General features: G+C 33.7%; 1 pseudogene; it reads right to left on the minus strand.

Moving 5' to 3' along the window:
* Window positions 1–263: 263 nt before the first annotated feature.
* LOC131939252 (putative U3 small nucleolar RNA-associated protein 11) overlaps window positions 264–26,728 on the minus strand; it is a 41,621-nt pseudogene continuing 15,156 nt past the window's right edge.

A 26,728-nucleotide genomic window follows, 5' to 3' on the forward strand; every position in this document is an offset into this window, starting at 1 on the left:
AGTTGAATTATCACTACTAGTAGCAATATTCCTTTCTAACTTGTAGCCTATTTTCATTCCATTCAGATGGTTTACTTAATGTTTTATTTTTTTTTTTTTTTTTTTTTTTTTTTTTTTTTTTTTTTAATTTATTAATACGCTTACAATACAATACATCTTTTTTTGTCTCTTGAAGGTGAATTTGTATTGTGCAGCGCTTTCTTTGGTCTCTTGAAGGTGAATTTGTATTGTGCAGCACTTTCTTTGGTCTCTTGAAGGTGAATTTATAATGTGCAGCGCTTTCTTTGGTCTCTTGAAGGTGAATTTGTATTGTGCAGCGCTTTCTTTGGTCTCTTGAAGGTGAATTTGTATTGTGCAGCGCTTTCTTTGGTCTCTGGAACCACACATTTTTTCTTGTGGGTTTTGTCCTAGGCAAATAGTTTGGATTCCAGCTTGTCAGTAATAATTTTATGTTCCCGCGCTCTGTCATTTCTCTTGGTTAACTCCCTGTAAGCTGCGTCTTTAGCTGTCATCACAGATTCAAGTTCCTCAGAGTTTTAAGAGAAAGTCCCTGTTTGAAGTGCACCTAATTTTGGTCTGTTAAAAGCTCTGTCTACGAAAGCTGGATGATTGTCAAAAAACTTGGCAGCATCAAAACTCTCAGCTTATTTTTTTTAGAATCGACAAATATCAGGTATTTTTCTTTTGGTCGCTGTCAATCATATGCAATGACTGCTTTAGTTTTTCTATTTTCTTTGATTCCTTGGTCAACCCGTAAATCACATATCTTCTGTCTTGAGTGGATATCAATTTTTCTTGCTTCTCAGTAACAACTGGCTCTTGAGATTCACGTAGCTGGTGCTCACCATCCAGTTTCTGGGTTCTCGTCATGTTAAAATAGAACTCATCAAGGTTTCTGTCCTCAGCCTTTCTTTTCAGATTTTTAAAAGTTTCTTCTTTTTTTATGGTATTCTTTTGTTGTTTCTACATAGTCTTTTATCCTCTCCAGCATACCCAGATACCTGCGCTCCTCAGGCTGTGGTCGCTCTCTATGAATTTTCTGTTGACAAACGTTGCGCGTTGACAAACATAGAACTATAGAACAACAATAACATATGTTGAAACGACATCTTATTCACAATTAAAGAATCATTAAAATATATGTATTCATTATTATTGTTTAATTAATATTAGTTACGTACATAATAATATTTATATCTAAAATTATTTTTATATGATAAAGCTGAAGAATAGTTTGTTTACACATTGACGATCAGTAGACTTTTATCACAGATCAGGGGTCGGCAACCTGCGGCTCGCGAGCCGCATGCGGCTCTTTTGTTATCAAGATGCGGCTCTCCAGCTCCTTGAACAAATACTAATAATCTTAATAAAAAATAAAATATATAAAACAAACAAAAAAATGTTAGTAGCTCTTTAAAACCAGGGAAATTTGAAAATTGTAACTTTTGGCTCTTCCGCTTCAAAAGGTTGCCGACCCCTGTCACAGATTAATCCGAATGGAAAATCCAAAGCAGCGATATGTTATGATATAAATTGTTTTAAAAATTATCCAAAAAACAGTTGAAAAGAGCCAGCTAACGACGTTTAATCTGAATTATCAATAGTCTATAAGTAGCGCACTTATTATAGCTATTGCGTTCATTTAAAGCAAAATGGATATAATAAATGACATTTTTAAACCGACATAAAATTAATTCCAATTTTCAGTAATAGTTATTATTTAAAAACAAACAAATTGATATCATTTACACTTATAATTCAAGTGTTTCACTAAGCATAAACATTTAACAATTATTTATTTTTAGAGGTTGCATCCCTTGAAAACAATGATTTATCATAATGGGAAGTAACTCGGCACAGATAATGGTCGACCTGTTCCAGTGCTCGTGGTGTATGTTAAAAACCTTGGCTCGTTAAAGTAGACAAAAAATAGACATGGTGCTAAGATACTTCGAACGCACTTCCGTGGTCGTCACATCCATATCGTTAATAAAACTACATAAACGCATTGTTTACATTTAGGACATTGAGTCAAATACAGACGATATGAACATTTGAGTGATCCGAGTTGATAGTTGAGTAAAGGTATCCGAGATTATCATGAGTTGAAAGTATATCGTTTTAAAGTGTTCGAGATTTGATTCGTTGCATCTTGGTAGATGGCGTGATCGTGTTGGAAAACGCAAGTTGAGTGTCACATAGTAGCGTTGGTAGGATTGTTTATTTGGGTAATACTTTTAGCTCATTGGGAGATGAATAGTCCTGCGTTGTGAAAGTTGAGTAGTCGAGTTGATCTTTGAGTATAGTTCGTCGAGAATGTCATAGTTCTATGTTGTCGTGCCGAAACATTCTACCTTCGAGGGAAGCGTTCGAGGGAAGTGTGGGCGCAACCCCAGATCGATCTTGGTTTGCTTGTTGAGTTGAGTAGATTTGACCGCCTCCCGACCAAGGCAATTGACCCTTAAAAAGGCCGACTAGCCAAATGGCTTAGAGTCAGGGGCGTAGCGAGGGGGGGCGGGGGGTGCGGATCGCACCGGGTGACACCATTTAGGGGGGTGACACCAAGGCAAAAAATAGCAAAATATATAGAGAAAAACTTGAGGGGGGGGGGGGTGCAAATCAAACGTTTGAGGGGGGTGCAAATCGAAAGTTTGAGGGGAATGCAAATCGAAAACATGAAAGTTTGTCCCCGGGAAAGGACGCAACGCCTCTGGAGGGGGGAGGTGACACCATTAAGTGCCGCACCGGGTGACACCCGACCTCGCTACGCCACTGCTTAGAGTATTGCAGTTTCAAGAACAGACACTACACTTTCTTAGCAAAAAGGATAATTCGGTTGTGTTAAAACAGGGGTCGGCTACCTTTTGAGACGGAAGTGCCATGCCTTAAATGTTTCAAAATGTCCCAGTTTTTTAAGAGCCACTAACATTTTCTTTTATTTCAATATGTTATTATCTGATTAGGATTAGGATTAGGTAACTAAATTTGATTTCTTATTTAAAACAAATAGATATTTATATATGAAATAATAATTGTTCACATAAAAACATATACTTGTTTCGCCAGAATAATTAAATTAGGAAAAAATATAAAATACAGGACCATCCCAATCTACCTGAGAAGAAGTTAACTTTTTTCTTTCTACACGTACATCACAGGCTCAGGGGGTGTCTCCCATTAGCCATGCAGGCCTCAACACGACAAACTCAATCTAACTGTCTTTGATTACCGTGTACCGGGCGCTTCTGTCCTTAGGTCCTCACCAGGCTTATCTTTCACCTCACTGAACGCAGGGTTAACTCGTACCCCATAGTGCAGTACCCGGCTCAACAATAGGAAGCTAATAAAACACTACGTCACTCAAATTAATGATTACTGATGGATATGGAAATGCATTCTGAATAAAATAACATTCCTCATTTAATGATATTCGAAAAAGTCGGCACTTGGGCAGAGGCAAGCATGGAATTGTTACCACGTGTCTGTCCAAAGCACGGAAGTGGGGCTGGGCCTGGTGCCCAAGCGGCTGTCCGTATACTTTCTACTGCACCTATTCTCACTGTTCTCTGATGTTTTTTTTTCTTCTCTTTAAACCTGTGTGTTTCCTTCTTTACAGTATAATTTTTTAAAAGAGCTTTGGAATTAAAATAATATAACAGGGGTCGGCAACCTTTTGAATCGGAAGAGCCAAAAGTTACAATTTTCAAAATTTTCCTGGTTTTAAAGAGCCACTAAAATTTTTTTATTTCAAATATTTTTTTTTTTATTAAGATTATTAGTATTTGTGCAAGGAGCCGGAGAGCCGCATCTTGATATCAAAGGAGACGCATGCGGCTCGCGAGCCGCAGGTTGCCGACCCCTGATATAACTATTCATATTTATGCAAGGAGCTGGAGAGCCGCATCTTGACATCAAAAGAACCGCATGCGGTTCCTGAGCCGCTGGTTCCGATTCCTGTGGTATAATTTTAATTTTTTATTTTTTTTAATTTTAATTTTTTTTAATTTTTTTTTTTTTTTTTTAATACTTTTATTTGCAATTAAAACAAGTATATCAACATCAAATTTTTTAACATTGTTTTGAACATCAAATGAACACGTAAGGTTTTGCATATGTACATAATGAATACTTACATGATGTCATATATTTGATTATACAAAATTGCAAAGGATGACAGTAAAGGGGTGAAGTTTCCTGTGCTAAAGCAAAATTATATTTAGAAAACAGGACATCACTTATGAATGTTACTATCTTTTAAAAAAATTTCTTAAAAGAAATAATTTGTAACATATATACATGTTTTCAATTAAGTTTAACATAAATAAATTTTAAAAAGTTGGTTGTAGGAAGTAAATAATACTATAAATTTGCTTACGAACTTTAAAATATTAGTTTTCATTAGCATTTCTATAAACGTATACATATATATATGGAATGTTCTTTATTTTTAGAAATATTATTATAAATACGTTTTGGTTTTTTCCCTTGTTTATTTTGTTTGCTTAAAGGGAAGCAACGCTGTGTTATTTGTAAGAAAAAAAATACACCAAACACTTTCTTACTGCCATTAAAATATTTGTTTTGCTTGGCGCTTCTCTAAATGTGTACTTACATTGATGGCAATGTAAGTATTTAAAGGAATAGTTTTGTAAATAGGTTTAGGTTGTATTCCTTTGTTATATTGATTGTTATAAGGAAAGTAACAAACGCAATGTCAATTGTGTTAGGCACCTCTATTTTAGACACCACAAGTGCAATTACAAGATATTATATTTTGTGTAGGTTTAAATGCTTAGAACAGCGGTCGGCGGCTCGCTAGCCGTTTGCGGCTCTTTTAATGTCACACCATTTTGGGGGTGACACCAAGTTAAAAATATAGCAAAATATTTAGACAAAAAATTATCAATTAAGTAATGTTTAATTAGAGTGAAAAAGTCTTTTAAATACACCCTAACAAATTCTAACAAGGGTGGGGAGTGGAAACCATGACGTAGCATTGATAACTTTAAAAAAATGCTATATCCATCTGTATTAATAACATCCAATATATAAACATCGTTACTGTTAACTGTACACTTCACCCAAGGGTGACACCAGCTGCAAAATTTACAGAGGAAATGATGTTAAGTTGAATTTTTTCAGTTACTAGTAATTAACATTTAAATCAACAACCCGGGTGGCGTGTCACCACATCTGAAAATGTACAATGAAAACGTATATATATATATATATATATATATATATATATATATATATATATATATATATATATATACATATATATATATATATATATATATATATATATATATATACATATATATATATATATATATATATATATATATATATATATATATATATATATATATATATATATATATATATATATATATATATATATACTAGCCTTATATGGCTTATTCCCCATTCCTTTAATGAAAATGAAAGAATACAAACACATTTAATTCCCGAAATTCAGTAGTCTCAATGTCGCTTTCCAAAGATCACTTTTACAAATGGACGATAACACAAATTCCAATTTATTCCCAATGGATGGTCGCCTGAATACAAAATATATCAAAATCCACTTCCAGTGTTGACAGTTCTAAAACACTATTGTATTCAAATGGATTATTTAATGTCAAACGAATTTATAGCGATCAAAATTAGTGAGTGAATATATTTTATTCAAAAGAAAATGTGAAACAAAAATGATAGCGATTAAAATGAGATAATATATTTATTTGAAATCAAACATATAATATTCGTATTTTTATATTGATATATAGATAAAGGCAATGAGTATTACAACATTGCCCAATGAAACAACGATAATGTAAAGTTTATTTATGATTTTAATGCAATTTAATTATTATGTTACATACTATCACTAATTATTTAATCCATTTAAGATGCATTAAAACTTAAAAGGAAAAAAAATAATGTAAATGACCATATTAAATTTCCGTGATTCGTCTGGCTCCCTATGCGATACAACAGTTCAATAACTTGAATGTATACACTATCGAGTTTAAGGCCTGATCTAGTGCCCCAGATTTTGAATCAAACTGAAATATTATTTTAATTTAAAAGATGGTTTTCATTGTCAAGTCTTGTACAAGAAAGTTAACGGTTAGACTTGGTCGTTATGGCAACCTCATGTATATGTGTCAAAATAACGCTTTTGTTTAGAAAACTTTACTATTGTATAGATTAACAATAGAACCCTCTCATTAATTTTCTTTCATTTTATTTGAAGCTTATTAAACGTTCCTTTCCACCATTATATTACTGCATGTTGTATTTTGCATATTTTGTTATTTCATGTTGGATCAAATGTTGTTAGTGTAGGCCCTATGTGTACTGCTTTGCTCAATGATTGTATATACTGTAAAAGCATATTGTCGTAGCATGCTATTGTTACATTGCTATATATATATATATATATATATATATATATATATATATTATATATATATATATATATATATATATATATATATATATATATATATATATATATATATATATATATAAACCTAATAAAATATATCATAATATTGAAATAAAAATGTGTGTGGCTCTTTAAAAAACTTAGAAATTTTGTAAGTTGTAACTTTTGGCTCTTCCATTTCAAAAGTTGCCAACCCCTGATCTAAAGTGTTTCCGTAGATTAAAATATAGTTGTGTAATCAAACGCAAACAAATGTGTACACAGATGAAGGAAGGATACAAACATTGTAAAAATAAAAATAATTATTTTAGTAAAGATTAATTATTTGATATATGTATTGCATTAACCATACAGATTAACTGTAAAACAATAAAGTTTTTAAAAAGTTGCATGCGTTTGTTATACGTTTTCTTTCGAAAAAAAAATATTTTAAGTATTTTAAGACGCTTTGTTAAATGTATTTCAATTTGCTTTTCATTTTATGACATTCAAAAACATGTTTAAGGTAGCGTCCCTTGTATTATTTCTGACTAAAAAATGGGAAATAACTAACACGATTTTTTTTTCTTTTTTCGCACTTGCAATTTCTAAAAGACATTTACATACTTTGTACGAAATTAGGAAATAAAATCAGCATAATTGAATCACTAAAGAAAAGAGACCTAAGGGAAAACTGTTTGCAAACACTTTGTTACTAAGCTGCTATTGTTCTAAGATTTGATACCCTACATTCCTAGATAATATTTTAAAAATAAAATTGTGGAAATTAATATATGTATGTTTAACAAACAGATCCACATTTTAATTGCTTATTAACAAAATACTAACGAAAATATATTGCACCCTTCCCTGCATAGAGAAAATAAGTCTGAAAGAAACACTGCTTAAAACCTTCCATAGTTAGGATAGGACGGTAGAGTATTTAGGGTAGGGCACTAGTTTGGCTAGAATAGGACAGTGCAATAGTTAGAAAAGGACATCAGCCTACTGAGGATAGATAGTACAAAATTAAGTAAAACTACTACATAGTTAGGGTATGACATAATTTCGTAAAAAAAAAAAAAAGCAATACAAGTCCAGGTTTATCAGTTTAAAATACTAAGAAATGGTACTTGTGTTTTGTATGTTTTAATAAGTAAATGCTTGAGTTAAAGAACACGTATTTTTTTATATGGCGCAATGATCATCTTAAAGTACAAGTTACAAATATATGCAATCCTCGATGCATCTAAGGAGTGGGGGACAAGAACAAACTTCGACTGCAATTATTTTAGGACATTGATTAAAACAAGCAATAACAGTCGGTTCAGAATAACTAACTTAATGAAGGTAAAATATACATCACAAATTTCAAAGTTTGTACTAACTATTAGTTTACGAAGCGTCTTTCTTATAGACTTATAAAAAACTATTTTGCTAAAACTTGTTTCCCTTGGATATTGGTGTTTCTGTTTCCATATCAGTCTGTGGTTGTGTGACTTTGGTATGAGGGACGTCTAGTGTGGTGACTTAAATCATTTACCAAGGAGAAGATGATGCGCAAGTTTTTGTTAACCAATAATTAATATTTAATAAACACAGTGAGTGTTAAGTTGCGTGATAATTATAAGTGTTGCTTGCCTGTAAAACTGTAACTTATTTTCTATTCATTTAAAGAAAAAGTACTTAGAGTTTGACCGGCTAGAAATCGTGTATTACCTTAGAGTGTAATTGTGTTTATTCTCTCTATATGTACCAGTCGGGTCCAAACTTGATTTATCAACATATATTGCTTCAAGTTAAAAATAATTCAAATTGACAAGACTAGATGTACAGGCCCCTATTTAATCTCTAATTTCGCAAGAGATTTTTGGGGCTCCCACTGATATGCATATGTCCGATTGCACATATAATGTATACCATACAGATATTATGGCTTGATCTAGTAACCAAGAGCTAAGCTCAAAATTAAAACATTGTTTGAATCTAAACATTTGTTTTCCACGTAAAGTCTAGTCTTTTATCCTGAAAGTCTCAAGTTCGAATCGGAATTCAAGTCCGTAGACTGTACTTGAGTCCACGAGCTCTTATAAGTGCTGGTTAAGTTAAGGAAAGTTGCGCGTTGACATACATAGAACTATAAAACAACAATAGCATATGTTGAAACGACATCCTATTCACAACTAACGAAAAATTAACATACATTTATACCTATTTATTGTCTAATTAATTTCAGTTACTTACATAATATTGTTTATATCTAAAAGTATTTTTATTTGATAAGGCTGAAGACTAGTTTGTTTACACATTGACGAACATTGGACTTTTATCACAGATTAATCGGAATAAATAAAATGTCTACAAATGGAAGATCCAAAGCTGCGATAGTTTATTATTTAAATTAAACACTTTTTTTTTCGAGCCGAGTCTTGCCAGGCGGTGAAACCGCACAAGCAGCATCGAGGACATCGACGACGGTATTATAATATAAAATAAAAAGCTTGTTAAAAACATTTCAGTGAACTTTTTGAAATTAATAATTATCAGAAGTAGTTAAACAATTTTTGTGGATGCAGCGTTGGTTAATGTGAATTATCAACCGTCTATAGGTTGCGCATTTATTATAGCTAATGTATAATATGAAAAGCAAAATGGAAAAAAATAAATGACCCTTTTTATCAGACGTAAAGTCAATTCCAATTCTCAATTAAAGTTTTTATATTTTATTAAACAAAATCACAGTATTCACATTTACAATTCAAGTGTTTCAATAAGCATAAACATTAAACCATTATTTACTTTTCTAGATTACATCCCCTGAAAGAATTGATATGTTATAATGGGAAGTCACTCGACAAAATTATTGGTTGACATGTTCCAGTGCACGGGGTGTATGTTAAAGTAGACACGAAAACAAATAACAAAAAGACATGGTACTAAGATACTTCGAACATACTTCCGAGGTTGTCACATCCATGTCGTTAATAAAACTACAGAAATGCATTGTTTACATTTGGGGCATTGAGTCAAATACAGACGATTGGTGTAGGTTAAGCTTCCATGAACAGAATCACAGTTTACTGTCTATTGTACATTGCAGTCACCCAACAATGTGACGTTTCCAAGATGGTCTCCATATGGACTGGACCACATAAAACATAAGTCAATGTCACTGGAAAGTGTCGTTACAGCTGAGAAGCGATACAGAAATCTAAACTAAAAAGTAGAACGTTCTTATCAGAGATCTGGTAAATCAGATGCACTGGTACAACTGTTTGCTATTGCTGATCATTTATTTGGTTAAACATAATTGTATCGATTTTTAACTATAATTTGCGTAAAATTATGATTTTATTCTATTACGTGTAGTTTAAAGTATATTTTAAAGCCTGCATTTAAAAAAAAATGTTATTTTTGTTTCCAATACTGTGTTATTAATAATAAATCTAGTAGTTAAGGACACCGAGTATAACACACCCACATTTAGAAGGACAATGCAGGAGACCATGGCATTACAGATAAGAAGTAGCTGACAAATGGCTCACACAAATGTGACAAGACAGCCCTTGGGTGGAACCCCCAGGGAAGGCGGAAGTGTAGGGCGCTAAAACATACCTGTAGTCGGAGTCTTGTTAAAGAACACAAGACCACATGGATATCTTGGAAGATGGTAAAATACACAGCCGTGGTCCGGACAAAATGGAGTAAAAGGTAATCTATTCAACTCAACCTCACATTTTCGAATCAATCTAATAGTTGTTTACCAACGCTATTCTTACACCATCAAAACCGAATAACTAAGCAGACGTCAAATTAATGTGTTGATTATATTTCAATATCATATTTTTAATGTTAAATTAATCACTGGCAAACATGAGCTGGTACGTTTCTTTTATTAACATTCTCCAAAATAAAAACAAGATAAATACGTTTAGGTATAATTGGTCACATGTACTCAAAATAATTAATGTTTGAACTATATTATTTACATTACTGATTTTTTTTTCTGTTTATATTTAGTCATCAGTACAATACAAACAATACAATTCAGAAAATAAGACATTACATATGTATATAAGTATGTTTGACGGTTCGTTTATTAAACTGGGTATGTTTTATTATAGCACTGTCTCTGAACCATCGAATTACACTAGTACAATTAAAGATGCAAACCAACAAAAATACAACCAAATCGAATTCCCCCGACCAATAAAAAACGAACCGACCGTGGTCACGTGTGACGGTCAGCTGATCAATCAAAGCGTTAGGGCAGTTGGTGGTTCGAACGTGTAGTAAACAGTTAGACATTAGGCAGAACAATGTGTGTATATCGTAAACTATAATTTCTTCAATGTTAATAGCAAATATATAGAAACGTTGTTCAATTAGAACTATCACAAGACGGTAGCGTAGTTAGGAATTGACATAGGCGCATTTATGTTAGAACAGTAGTGTAGCTAGAATATGAGAGTAGCGTTGTAAGCGTAAGAAAGTAACGCGAAAAGGGTAGGACAGTAACACAATTAAGTGAAATGTAGTGTAGTTACGGTAGAACAGTATGTTGAACGGTTGTTCTGGTTCATCAACACAATAAACCAGGACAATGGACATGTGAATTACTGGTTTTAATCAATGAATTATTTAATTAAATAGCAAGTAGTATTTCAGAAACTGTCCTATGCTCAAGTTGATGTACCCGCTTTCTTGGTGAGTGAGGTCAGTGTACACTCTGGTTGGTAAGAAGATGACTGGGGTGCAAGCACTGATTTACATAGTGCAAGTCATGTTGTTTTAGGCATTTTTCTCCAGGATACTTGAAACTACCGAGAGACACCCCCAAACCATCAGACACTAGCTAAAGCATTTAGAAACTTTTATATTTTATTGTGTTTGTAAGGTTGAGGGGGCGGAGTTGATTGAAAGAAACACTGGTACAAACGTACTGGTCATTCTCTGGTATTTACGTAGAGACGGAGATTCATTAAGAGATAAGTTAGGAAAACACGATAAAGCTGAACGTAGCTCAAACTGATTCAATAGAAACTTAGTTTAGACTATGTCGTGTCTAACGAGTGGCTTATTCCTGGGTCACCTGCCATCCTGGTCTTTTTCTGGCTGGACTCTACAGAACATTAGCCGACTGTAGAGTGAACAACATTGTAGAAGGTCGGGGTATTAAAGGGAGCAATTACTGTGACAGTTAATGTAATGTCTTGAATGTTGATAGAAGCTCATGTTTTATCAAAGATGGCTGGGGTAAGTGTCCAGGAGGAATGTATGTTGTTGGCATACACATTATGGGACATATGCTATCTGCACACATATTATGGGACATATGTTGTAGTCACACATATTATGGGACATATGTTGTAGAGACGCATATTATGGGACATTTACTATCGGCACACATATTATGGGACACATGTTTTAGGCACACATATTATGGGACGTATGTTGTAGGCATAAATTGTGTGGGATGTATTTTGTAAACACACATGTTATGGAACATAATGTTGTAGTCGGACATATTATGGTACATATGATGTAGGCAAAAATATTATGGGACATATGTTGTCGGCACACATATTGAGTGACATATGATGTAGGCACACATATTACGGGACACATGGTTTTAGGCACACATATTATTGTATGTATGTTATAGGCATACATATTATGGGACATGATTTAGGAACACATAATATTGGACATATGATGTAGGCTGACGTATTATTGGACATATGTTGTAAGGCCACATTTAATGTGACATAATATGTTGTCGGCACACATATTATGGGACATATGTTGTCGGCACACATATTATGGGATATATGTTGTCGGCACACATATTATGGGACATATGTTGTCGGCACACATATTATGGGATATATGTTGTCGGCACACATATTATGGGATATATGTTGTCGGCACACATATTAAGGGATATATGTTGTCGGCACACATATTAAAGGACATATGATGTCGGCACACATATTACGGGACATGTGTTGAGTCATTGTGCTCCACCGTTCTACACAAAACGTAACAATGTTTTCCTCTACACTACCAGAGCATTGTATTACGTCATACAACGCTACTTTAATTAGACTTACGCCAAGTATCTAGAAAAGACGGTATCGATGGTAGACATCCAAATAATAATTGCTGTTAGAATAAGGCCATTGTTATCACTTTAAGAAATTCGAGCATCTTGTTGTTATAGTACTCTATTACGCTAAATTGTCGTTGGCTCATTTATTTAATGTTAATAGTTTATTGAAGCGATATTTTAGTAAGTCCATGCTTAATATGCTAAAGTTTTTCATGTGTTTGGACTACCTGTAAAGTCTTTAGTGTTATTGTGGTCAAATCATGGTATTAGCGAAGTGATAGAGATTCATTAAGGGATAAGTTAGGAACACTTGCTAAAGCTGAATGTAGCTCAAACTCAAACACGTATTTAAAATGAGCTATGATCACCTTAAAGTACAAGTTACAAAGAAGTTCAAGACGTGACGTATCTAAGTGGTGGGGAATAAGGTACTGCTGCTGCTTCCCCTGCAAGTATTTTTAGGACATTGATTAAAACAAGCAAGAAAAGCATTGAATAAAAGCTAATTTAATTAAATACACATCGCATATCTTATAGTCAAAGTGTGTACTAACTATTGGTTAACAAAGTTGTCCATTTTAAATACTTTTAATAGCTATTGCTACAACTTGTTTCTGTTTTATATTGAAGTTTCTGTTTCCATAACAGTCTGTTGTTGTGTGACCTTGGTATAAAGAACGTCTGGTGTGGTGGTGTTAGCTGTGGTTACTGTTCAGTTGTTATGTTTGAGGCTTGTGGTGTCAAAATATGGCGTATGTGAACATACTTGGCTCCTCCAAGTAGACAAAAAAATAGACATGGTGCTAAGATACTTCGAACACACTTCCGTAGATCGTCAAATCCATATCGTTAATAAAACTACAGAAATGCATTGTTTATATTAAGGGCATTGAGTCAAATACAGACGATATGAACATTTGAGTGATCGAGTTGATAGTTGAGTATAGGTCTTCAAGATTATCATGAGTTGAAAGTATATCGTTTTAGAGTGTTCGAGATTTGATTCGTTGCTTCTTGGTAGATGGCGTAATCGTGTGTTGGAAAACGCAAGTTGAGTGTCACATAGTAGCGTTGGTAGGATTGTTTATTTGGGTAATACTTTTAGTTCGTTGGGAGATGAATAGTCGTGCGTTGTGAAAGTTGAGTTGTCGAGTTGATCTTTGAGTTTAGTTCGTCGAGATTATCGTAGTTCGATGTGGTCGTGCCGAAACATCCTTCTTACGATTACTCCTATGTAGGCGTTGTCTTGGTGAAAAATCGAAATAGATGATTAGCCACTCGTATATTGAAACCACCAAAGTGGCTCTTGTCAAGAGTTTGGAGCGTTCGTGGGAAGTGTGGGCGCCACCCCAGGGCGATCTAGGTTTACTTGTTGAGTTGAGTAGATTTGACCGCCTCCTGACCCCGGCAATCGACCCTAAAAAAGGCCGACTAACCTTATGCTATGATTATTGCAGTTTCAAGAACAGACACTGCACTTTAATCTTACCAAAAAGGATAATTCGGTTGTGTTAAAACAGGGGTTGGCTACCTTTTGAGACGGATGAGCCTTGCCTTAATTTTTTTCAAAATTTCCCATTTTTAAAAGAGCCACTAACATTTTTTTAAATTTCAATATTTTATTATTTGATTACGATAAGTTAAAAAAAAATGATTTGTTATTTAAAATAAATAGCTTTATATATGAAATAATAATTGTTCACATAAAAGCATACACATGTTTCGCCAGAATAATGAAATTAGTAATCAACAATTAAAAATACAGGACTATCCCAATCTACCTGAGAAGAAGTTAACTTTTTTATTTATTTCTATACGGACATCACAGGCTCAGGAGGTGCCTCCCATTAGCCAGGCAGGCCTCAATACGGCAAACTCAGTCTAACTTGCTTGGATATCGGTTTGATTACCGTGTACCGGTCGCTTCTGTCCTTAGGTCCTCACCAGACTTATCTTCCACCCCACTGAACGCAGGGTTAACTCGTACCCCATAGTGCAGTACCCGGCTCAACAATAGGAAGCTAATAAAACACTACGTCACTCAAATTAATGATTACTGATGGATATGGAAATGCATTCTGAATAAAATAACATTCCCCATTTAACGATATTCGACAAAAAAATCGGCACTTGGGCAGTGGCAAGCATGGAATTGTTGCCACGTTTCTGTCCAAAGCACAGGTGTGGGCCTGGGCCTGGTGCCCAAGCAGCTGTCCGTATACTTTCTACTGCACCTATTCTCACTGTTCTCTAATGTGTTTTTTCTTCTCTTTAAACCTGTGTGTTTCTTTCTTTACAGTATAATTCTTGTTACGAGTTTTGAAAATAAAATAATATAACTATTCATATTTACGCAAGGAGCTGGAGAGCCGCATCTTGACATCAAAAGAACCGCATGCGGTTCCAGAGCCGCTGGTTCCGACTCCTGTGTTAAAACAAAGTTATATTTAGAAAACAGGGCAGTGTACAAAACTGTTACCTGATTTTCAAAAATGTGCCTAAAAAGAAATAATGTGTAACATATATACAAGTTTTTAATTTAAAATATTAGTTTTGATGAACATATTTTATAAATGTATACATATACATATATATATATATATATATATAGCCTATATTTTTATCGGGGGGGGGGGGGGGGCATCACCATGATGTTCAGCACCGGGTGACACATGACCTAACGTGGCCACTGCAGTAGAGCGTATATGGACAGCGGACAGCCAATTTCCACTAACGACGAAGTGCATAAAAAATGTTAGTGGATCTTTAACAATTTGAAAATTTTGTATTGAAAAGTTGCACTTCCGTCTCAACAGGTTGCCGACCCTTGCACTAGCTGCTAAATAGTGTAGACAGAAATAAAAAAACCAATTATGTAATTTTTGCAAAATCTATTAGAGCACTTAATAAAGGGGATATGCTGTTGTTTAAACTAGATAATACGTGTCTTTTGAGAATGTACACATTTGATAAGTAGAAACTCTGACCAAAAATCTAATACAACATTGTGTGCAACTGTCATGCAAATTTAATTGTTATGCTCACCTGTAATGACTCAAGTCATTATCTACGTATTAGAAACATGTTTTATAATAAAATTACAGATCCTTATTATGTTTAGCATTGTTATGATGAAAACGTAACTATTTAGTTAGGAAACAGCCGAGCTAAACCAAAGAAATAAAACCAATCAAATAGCCCGACCAATTAAAAACGAACCGACCGTGGTCAGTTTGTGGTTAGAACGGGTAGTAAACAGTTAGACATTAGGTGTTAGGGGATTATTAGTTGAGTTGGAATTTGGGAAGTAGATTAGTTAGGTTTGAGTTGAAGAGTAAATATGTGTAGTAATAGAAAGTCATAGTTAGTTAGTTGAACTTAATTGTTGGACGGTAGAGTTAGAATTTTGAATAGATTGTTGATGCAGACAGTGGCGTAGGCAGGGTGGGGGGTTAGGGGGGTCATCATCTCCCATAGGCCCCTAAGGTATATATATATATATATATATATATATATATATATATATATATATATATATATATATATATATATATATATATATATATATATATATATGTAACTAGTAGAGTTACCAGAGACATAAGAACGTATTACAGTCTGTCAACTTTGACATGACCAAGGCCAAACTGGGCTGACGCAACAGTGCAGGTGGTCTAATAATCAGACTGTACGACAGAGCTGCGCAATTAATATTCTGATGCAACGATTAGAATCGATTACGAATACGATTACGAATACGATTACGAATACGATTACGAATACGATTACGAATACGATTACGAATACGATTACGAATACGATTACGAATACGAGGAGATAAAATAGGAAGGCGACAGTTGAGAACGGGGCAGTATCAAGTTGGTTATTGAACGGTGTAGACGTGTGTGTTATGTGAGGATAGGAATTATGGACACGTGCATTCTGATATGTGAGGACTAGTGAGGACAGTGGGGGTCAGTTGGTTCATTGTATTCTTATGGAACATTGATACATTGTTATGTGGAGCATTTCTATTGATTCATGTAATAAAGAGATCAATGTAAACCTGCATTTCCGAGTATCTATATTGTGGTCGATGTTGTGTGCTGGTCAAAGGTAGCACGAGTAAATACACTCGGTAACATTTGGCTCTGTCAGCAGTGAAATCGGTAACATTTGGCACTACAAGCAAATAGACTCGGTAACACATATATATATATATATATATATATATATATATATATATATATATATATATATATATATATATATATATATATATAAAGTATGAGGGGGTGGAAATCGAAAGTTTGAGGGGGGGGGGGTGCAAATCGAAAGTTTGTCCCCGGGTAAAAATTGGACCCCCCCTGAGACGATCCGGGCTACGCCACTGGATGCAGAAATTAAATAAACTTTGAAATTTGAAATATTCATTTAAAAATCTCCTTTTTCACAATTTCAAAATCCTTTTACTGTTTCTTTAAAAATCTAAAAAATTAAATTAACTGTATTTCGTGCAAATGTTTCAGTATGGAATCAATTTTTTTTTTTAAATTAATGGTAGCATCCCTTGAAAACATGAACTGATGTAATGGGAAGTAATTTAAAAAAGTGATGGTCGACCTGTTCATTGAACAGGTGTATGTTGAAAACTTTAGCTAGTTAAGGTGGCGTTTAACAATAAATAGAACACAATAGATGTGGTGGTAACATACCTCCAACACACATCTGTGGTCGTAACATCCGTGTCGTGGAGAAAACTACAGACCTGTCTTGTTTACATTTGGGACTTGGAATCAAATACAGACAATAGGTGATGGTGAAGCTCAAACGGAAACAATATTTCTATTGAAGATTTCACAGTCCACTGTCTCTTATACAATGTAGTCACGCATAATTCGCTTGTTTCCTTAATGAACTACGTATGGACTGTTCGAGACAAAAGTAACATTTCCTGGAAAAGGTAGCTGTAGCTGAGATACGATGTATGATTCAAACCGAAAAATATATTGTGATTAACTGTTATTGTATAAAACGGTAGTTTAAATAACCAGACAAATACTATACTATACCAATAAATATAACTATAATAGATTCGCAATCTGTTTTTTAATAGATCAATAACTTGTTAATTGTTTAAAACGTTGTACATGTTGCTTAAATGGCGCTTTATTTCTAAGTATTAATACTTCAAGTAGGCTTTTTGAAGACAAAAACAAACTTTTAAATCTCACAGTGGACAAAGCCTAAAGTAATACATATTTTAGTCGAAACATGTCCCATTTTTCACAAACTATTTTCAGTTCTACCCATACACTATTGTGGTTGCATTTGGTATCAAGTTAAACTAAACATGTAAAGTTGTTTTCTTTTTTTTTAATTGACCTTTTTTAAATTAATTCAAATACAAAATCACTTATTACAATCTTTCCTCTTTAATGTTCTATTTTATTGTGTTTTTACCCACATATACATTCCTGACGTTGCTGAGTCTACTCAGCTCTGTTGGATACCTGGCTTACATTGGGGAAATCAAGTCGGCTAGGCATAGTACTGACCACACCATCCCTTAGATGAACTGTACTTAATATATAATAAGATTAGTTCTAAAGGATTATTTATTCCGAACGGTCAAGCCACTTGTGGTCAAACACACAGTGTATCCCATTTAATGACCAATGGTTTTATAAACAAATCATATCACTGGCAGCATATCTACACAAGATGTTGAACTTGTTCTCAAATAAAATGCTATTTGTTTTTTAAGTCTTCGTAAACAGTAGGGAAATAATGTAAAAATCGCCTTCGAACTTTCCTTTCCTCGCAGTTTTACATTTAGCACGTTTAGTTTCTTTGTGATATTCAACATGAAGTTGAATGTTTCAATTTGGTATGGACAAGTAGGCCTACATTGAAAATAGGGAGTAACTAAACATTCTAATATAATAGCAAATGTTTATTGTTTATATTTATAATTATACGTTCAATACAGAGTGTTGCAAAAAATAAATAGTTTTAAAAATAACATATTAAAGATTATTAATATTAGTGTATGGAGCTGAAGAGCCGCATCTTGACATCAAGAGAGCCGCAGGTTGCCGACCCCTGCAATAGTGTTGCAGTACATTTAAATTAAACTCGCGAAAAATAGTTCAAAATAAAAGAAAAACTACCTAAAATATTATAATTTTATCTAAATGTCACACAATTTTCAAAGAAGATACTTGTAAAAAATAATGTATGAAATATCAAAGGTGTTTCTATTTAACTATATTTTTAACAAACAAAAAATGGTTTAAAAAGACATTTAAAAAATATCATTGTTACTGAAAAACAAATATTTGTTGTGCTTATGGTGTCTATAAATGTGAACCTACATATATGTGAATGATATTAATTTTAATAAATTATTTTATAATAAGTTTAGATTGTATCCCTTGGGTAAATTGAAAGCTGAAAGGGAAGTAACAAACGCTTGTAATTTATGTAAGGCATGTCTCTATTTTAGACACCACATTCAAGTGAAATTGCAAGTTATTATATTTTGTGTTGATTTAAAAGCTTAGAACAGCATTACTACATTATGTGGTGATAAAACTCTTATACAACATTATACAGCTTAGGGCTGAGATTTTAGGATAACTTTACAACGTCTGTTTGGAATAAGGCAACGTTTAAGTCAACATTTTTAAATTAGCCGTGGAATGAGATGTACAGAGTGTAGCGCACCATATTTAAAGAACATGATGAATCTTTTTAAGCTTTTGGTGTTAAGTGTAGAGCTAAGAACCATTTTATAACATTGTATGTGAAATAGAGTGTCCTAGGCAGTATTATCACAAAGATTAAATAAGATGGTTAAGACATCTCTATCACATGTATACAGAAGGTGATCAGAGGACTGTATTATCAATTCTTAGTTTGAATAGTGTTTGTAATAAAACAATGTCATATTTTGTGTAAAATGAAGTGTATAGAGCAACACAGTATAGACCTGTAAAATTAAGTAATGAAAATAATTGACTAATTCATCATAGTTTAGATCACATGGATTTGCTTTACTATCCCCACACACTCCTTTGAAGTTTAATTTTGTATGGATAAACTTAATTGACTTATCAAGAAGAGTTAAGTTTACTACACTGATATACAGAGGCGTGGCGAGATCGGGTGTAAGGCACATAATGGTGTCACCCCCCAGAGGCTTTTGCCGGGGACAAACTTTCAATTTTCGATTCGCACCACCTAACTCAAATTTTTCTCTATATATTTTGCTATTTTTTGTTTTTGCCTTGGTGTCACCTCCCTAAATGGTGTCACCCTGTGCGGTCCACACCCCCCCCCCCCCCATCGCTACGCCTCTGCTAATATATACAATATTTAGTATAACACATCAAGTTTGTATACTTTTTGTAACAGTACAATTGATTAGCGTTAAATTGGTGATGGTGCTTCATTAATGTTAAAATAATTAAACTGCAGTTTTGTTAAGCTTTACTACTAATATGACTTACAGGACTATTGAACTCTTTAACTCTAAGTCTAACATTTATCTTTATTGTGTCTGAATTCGTTTAGATTCAAATATGTATAGTAAATCTGTTCAAGTTCAAGACTAACATTTAGCTTTCTTGTACTAGAATCGATATGGAAAACACATTTTTAGTTTCAAACAATGTTTTAATTTTGAGTTAAGCTCTTGGTTACTATCTTTGTTAACATGGGATGTTGAGGACGAACGGAGGATTTTATAACATCTAACCTGAAAGTCTCGTGTTCGAATCGTAAATCAAGTCGGGTCGGTATTTTGTCCCTGAGTCCACCCAGTTCTTACGAGTACCTGATTCAAGTTAGGGAAAGTTGCTCGTAGAAATAAATATAACTATAGAACAACAATAAAATATGTTTAAAGAACCTATTCATATATATATTTATACATATTTATTGTTGAATTAATACTAACTTACAAAGGAACAAAATAATTTGAACAATGCTTCACCTACAATCATGGCGGCATATTATATGGTTATAAGAGGAGCATATAACGTTTATCACATTTAACAGTACACAACAATTGTTAAATCTTTCACATGTAATATGGTAAACATGTGAGCTGAGTTTTATTTAATGAAATCCCGTCGTCTCTCGCCCTCCAACACTATTCAAACCTTACAGGATGAAATAAAATTTAAAAAATAAAATATATAATTTAAGGGAAAATGTATCAGCTGATATCGTCAGATATTTGTCACGACGTGTTCAAGGAAGATCTACTTTTTATTTCTCGGTTGAAAGCTATTTTATTTTTGTATAACATATGAGTTACGTTTATAATAATGTTTATATCTAAAAGCATTTTCATTGACGTAGAGTGGACTTTTATCGCAGATTAATCCGAATAAATCAAACGTCGAATTTCCATAACAGCGATTGTTTATAATTTATATTTAAATATAAATAATTATCAAAAGTATTTCCAAAAAATGAAAACCCGCAACAACCACGGCAAATCTGAATAATCAAGCGTTTTTAATATGAGCACTTATTATAGCTAATGTGTTGATTTTAAAGCAAAATTGAAACAAATACATGACTTTTTTTTTAACATTCAATATTTCAGTTCTAATTCTCAATTATAGTTATTATCTTTTAAGAAAAGAAATAATAGCATTTGCATTTAAAATTCAAGTGTTTCACTGAGCATAAACATGTAATTATTATTTATTTTTAAAGGTTGCATCCCATGATAGCTATGATTTGATATAATGGGGAGTAACTCGGAAAAAATAATGGTTGACATGTTCCAGTGCTCGGGGTGTATGTTAAAGTAGACAACAAAACAACAAAAAACAAAATGTTTGGCATGCTTGTTTTCTTCATGGGATGGTTATGAGAATGTTAATAGATTTGCTTTTGTAATTGAATTTTGTAGTGAGGGATGGTTGACGGTTTGTCTGTAAAGATGGTAAAACTTCAAGTGTCTGTGTGTGGAATTATGTTGACTCATGGTTCTGTTTTGCTAATTATTCTTAGTCCTTTTAGCAGGGTGTCGTTTTTGAGTGCGGTAGGGACCCATCTGAATGTACCGTTGATTTTGTCAGTATGGTATATTGTAAAGTGTAGTGAGTAAGGTCCGTATTGTTTAGTTGTGTTATTCAGTTCTGCCACGTTAAAGCTTTCTGACGAGCTTTCTGACGAGAAGAACCATGTGTCTCCTCGTTCGTAGTTCATTAGCAATATTTGGTGTGGGCTGATGTAGTTCATTAGCAATATTTGGTGTGGGCTGATGTAATTCATTAGCAATATTTGGTGTGGGCTGATGTAGTTCATTAGCAATATTTGGTGTGGGCTGATGTAATTCATTAGCAATATTTGGTGTGAGCTGATGTAGTTCATTAGCAATATTTGGTGTGAGCTGATAAGTTTTTGGATGATGTGTCCACGCAGATTGACATGACCATTAGTTTGAATTACCACCTGCATGACTCTGCTGGGGTTGGTTGGGTGGAGAAAAGATCTGGGCTTTCATCTTCAGGTAGTTCAATTGAGAGAATTGTTGAGTTTGTGGCATCTGAAAAGGTGGGGCTCAAGATTTCATTAAGCCACCCGAAACGTAGTCATTGTGGCTCCTCTCCCAGGCTCTCGCCTTAGAGGGAACATCAAAGGACGCAATCTCTTTGTTGTTGCTGGTAATTTTTTTTAATATGTCATGAAGATATTGGAGTAAATAAAGTTCAATTATGTATGTGGCGGGCGGACAGACCGTGAATCCTTGTGCTCAACAGTGAGACAATAGAGTTGAGGCTTGATCAGGCATTTGCTCAACATCCCGGCAATACCAACTTTAGAAATGATCCCTTAAAACAGGGGTCGGCAACCTTTTAAGACGGAAGAGACACAAGTTACAATTTTCCAAATTTCCCAGTTTTTTAAGATCCACTAAAATGTTTATTTTATTTTTATTTGTTTTTCTTAATAGGATTAGGTAAATAAATTGTATATGTTATTTAAAATAAATACCTTTACATATGAAAAAAAATAACGATACATATAAAATTAACACTTGTTTCGCCAGAGTAATAAACTTTGTAATCAACTAATATAACTATAGAATAGGACTATCGCAATCCACTATATATAGAAGCTGTTTACGGATATCACCGGCTCAGAAGGCGTCTCACATTAGCCATATAGGCCTCATCAAACTCCGACTAATTGGTTTGGATATCGGTTTGATTACCGTGTTTCGGCCGCTACTGTCCTTTGGTTCTCACAGGGCTTATCTTCCACTCCACTGATGCAGGTTAAATTCGAACCCCACCGTAATAACAAAAATACTACGTCACAAAGGTCAAACTAATGCATACTAACAGGTATAATAATGCATTCTGAATAAAATAACACTCTCCATTTAACTTTAACGATATTCGAAAAGGTCGGCACATGGACAGTGGCAAGCATAGTATAGTCACCATGGGGCTAGTCACAGCACAACTGTTGGGCAGGTGTCAAAGCGTGTACTCTCTACTCCACCTATTCTCTTTGTTCTTTGATGAGTGTTTTCTGTTTAAAGTTGAGTTTCTTTACGGTATAATATTTGCTACGAGTTTTGATTATGAAACAATATAACTATTAACATTTGTGCAAGAAACTGGAGAGCAGTTTCTTCCAGGTATTTCTTCGACGGGGGAGGGGGAGGGCGTTGCTGGGGAGCCGCATCTTGGCTTCCCAAGAACCGCATGCGGTTGCCAATCCCTGCTGTACACACACATTTTTTTTTTTTTTTTATACTTTTATTTGCAATTAAAACAAGAAGCCTACATCAACATCACATTTTTTTTACATAGTTTCAAATGAAAACGAAATGTTTTGCAAATGTTCATAATGAATATTTACATGATGTCATGTATGTGATCATAAAAATAAAAGAATTACGAAGGAAGACAGTAAAAGGGGTGAAGGTCAAATGAAAGTGTCAGAAGTCTGGGTGATTTATCCTTAATTTCGATTTTTTTTTTTTTTAAATACTTTTATTTGCAATTAAAGCAAGTAGCCTACATCAACATCAAATTTTTTAACATAATTTTGAACACTAGATCTAAATGAAAACGAAAAGAGAGTAAAATAGATTGTCAATTATTCAACTTCAACGAAATAATTTGTAACACATTTGAGGTGTTTAAATTTTTATTAATTTTTGACGAATAAATGGATTTTATAAATAAAACAAAATTCTTTCGCAATTCTGCTGATAAAAATATTTATTTTGTTTGTCATGTTGATACAATTATACCATCATATATTATTTAAATGATGTTTATTTTAATACATAGTTTTGTTGATATTTTAAAGTTGTATCCCTTGATTCAATTAACTTTGAATAAAGGGAAGTAATAAAAAACATGTCAATTTTGTGAGGGACCTCTATTTTAAATAACACAATTTATATTATCTCTGACTGAAGAATGGGAAGTAACAAACACGGTGTGTCTTATTTTTTTCTTATTTCATACATGCAATTTCTAAACGACTGGTGCGTGACATTCATATACTATGTGCGATACTTGGAAATAAAAGCAGCATAACCACATCAAGATGGGGGTTTAGTATTTTAAAGCAAATATTTTCAGTGGCAGCATTGGTACTGTCGAATTCACAAATTATGAATTACTAAAAAGTAAGAAAACAACTAAATAACGGCGTATGATACACCGCGGGTCGGCTCGTATAGAATAAAAGACCTAAGGGCTAACTGTTTACAAACATTTTCTTACTACGCTGCTATTATTTTAAGATATGAAAGCTTAAATTCCTAGATAATGTATTAAAATAAAACTGGAATAAAATGTTAATATATGTATGTTTAGCAAACATTTATACATTTTAATTGCTTACTATATTAATTGAAGATCTAACACAAGAAACGTATAAAACGATTCATAGCTTACAAGTAAAAAAAATTCTTTAACTGTGGAACTTAATTAAATTAAAAAAAAATGAGATGGCCTGCGAAATGCTGATGCAATGGAAACTTTTAACAAAACAATTGCTCAAAGCGAAACCAATAATGAAAAGCTTAAAAGCTTAACTAAAGAATATTCAAACATGGCTGCAAAATTAAAACAAGTTGTAAACAGAATCACAGTTGCTGTACATGATTCACTGCTTATACAAGCCTCCTTAAAAGTGAGGATGGCAGCTCACTAATTATTGTATGTCCAGTCGTTGGCCATAACAGGTCATTACGACCCAAATACAAGCATCTTCACTGCACCAGTTGATGACCTCTACCTTGTCAGTTTTGTTTTATACCAGGCCGTAACTCAGGTCATTACGACCCAAATACAAGCATCTTGTCAGTTTTGTATTATTATCGGTCAGTACATTCAATAAAGGAAATGATACTGTCATACGCTACATTTCACTTAATTACGTTACTGTCCTGGTTTTAATTGAGGAGTAGTAATAGAAAGTCATAGTTAGTCATTTGTTGGATAGTAGAGTTAGAATTCTGAATACAATGTTGATGCAGAAATTAAATACATTGGAAAATATGTCTAGTGTGTTGTATATTTTATTTCCCACTGGAAAACTGTATTTAAGTGTTAGAATTTTAAACCATTCACAACAAATAGACAGTATGAAACCAGCAACAAAAATGTGTCATCGTTTGTTGTCTAGTCAAGTACCAGACCAAGATGTTACAGAAACGTTCCAACTGTTATCAGACTCTATGCCAACAACGACGTGGTGCTAACATACTTCCAACACACATCCGAGGTCGTCACATCCGTGTCATGGAGAAAAACTACAGACCTGTCTTGTTTACATTTGGGACTTGGAATCAAAATTAATACAGACAATTGGTGATGGTGTAGCTTCCATGGACGGCATCACAGTTTACTTTCTTTAGTACAATACAGTCACCCAACAATGTGACGTTTACAAGGTCTGCATACGGAATGAACAGCATAATGCAGAAGTCGGGTTTCTGCAGGGGTTGTTGCCCCTGTAAATATTGTCGGTAAATGGGAAATAATTAAGAATAAAAGATACTCCAAATGTTATAAAAGTTTCGATTGGACATAAAAAAATTGACTGGTCAATTTAATTTTTATAAAGGTGAAACATTGTTGCAGTTAATGAAGTAGATAGTTAGGATTTTGCATTAGCTCATGTACGTCAATTACCCCCCTGTCAATTACCCTCCCCCCGGACACTACCCCCCCCCCCCGGCCCAAAAAAATAGCAGTAAGACATTACCCCACCTCCCCACGGTTAACTTAAGATCATTATATGTATAGGAAGAAAAAATGTAAATCTTAAAGGTGGTGCCGCAGTTTATATAGTATTTTTATGTCCAGTCGATTTTAACTTTTGAAGTAGTCTATATATAATTCTAATTTTGGAAGGCACCACTTGTGTGACAGTCGAATGAAATGTGTTCCACCCTAAATGTGTTGCCGCTGCTCATGGGGCTTGCGTTTGATGTCCGTCGGTTTGTCTTTTGACGTTGTCTTTTGAGTTGACCGTCGTGCCACCCACGGTGTCGCGTCAAACAAAAGGCGGCTTCTCTTTTGTTGTCTACTTCATAGTCTGTCATTACCGCGGTGTCGGGTATATATATATATATATATATATATATATATATATATATATATATATATATATATATATATATATATATATATATATATATATTAATATTTGGGTAGACTCGTTAGACGCATTAGTTTATAGATGCAAGTCATCTGAAATATACGATTTGTCTATGATTCAAAATAAGAGAAACTAAATTTTGTGTTATTCGTATTTAGTATGGATAAAGTTCTTAGTATTCGTGGAATTCAAAAAGTGATGCACAATGGATATGTTTATGTTACAAAAAAAAAAATAACAGGAGGTGCAGTTAGTTATGAATGTGAAAAGCGTCGAGGAAATGGAACAAAAATGTCTGAATGCAAAGCAAAGATAAACAATTAATTGTTTTGAGGATAATTACATTGGAAGAGTAAGACGTCGTGGCCGAGCTGTTCCCCTTTATGAGCCTCACATACACCACAGGGTGGAAAATGAGTTACCTCGCACCAACAACAGCGTCGAGGGTTGGCAAGCTGCAGTTGCTGCTGACCATCCAAAAATCTGGAGCTTCATCAATATTCTCAAACGCAAGCAAG

This window comes from Physella acuta, unplaced genomic scaffold (genome assembly GCF_028476545.2).
Source record: "Physella acuta isolate Inbredline_101_S28 unplaced genomic scaffold, ASM2847654v3 ptg000271l, whole genome shotgun sequence".
In the NCBI taxonomy this organism is placed as follows: domain Eukaryota; kingdom Metazoa; phylum Mollusca; class Gastropoda; family Physidae; genus Physella; species Physella acuta.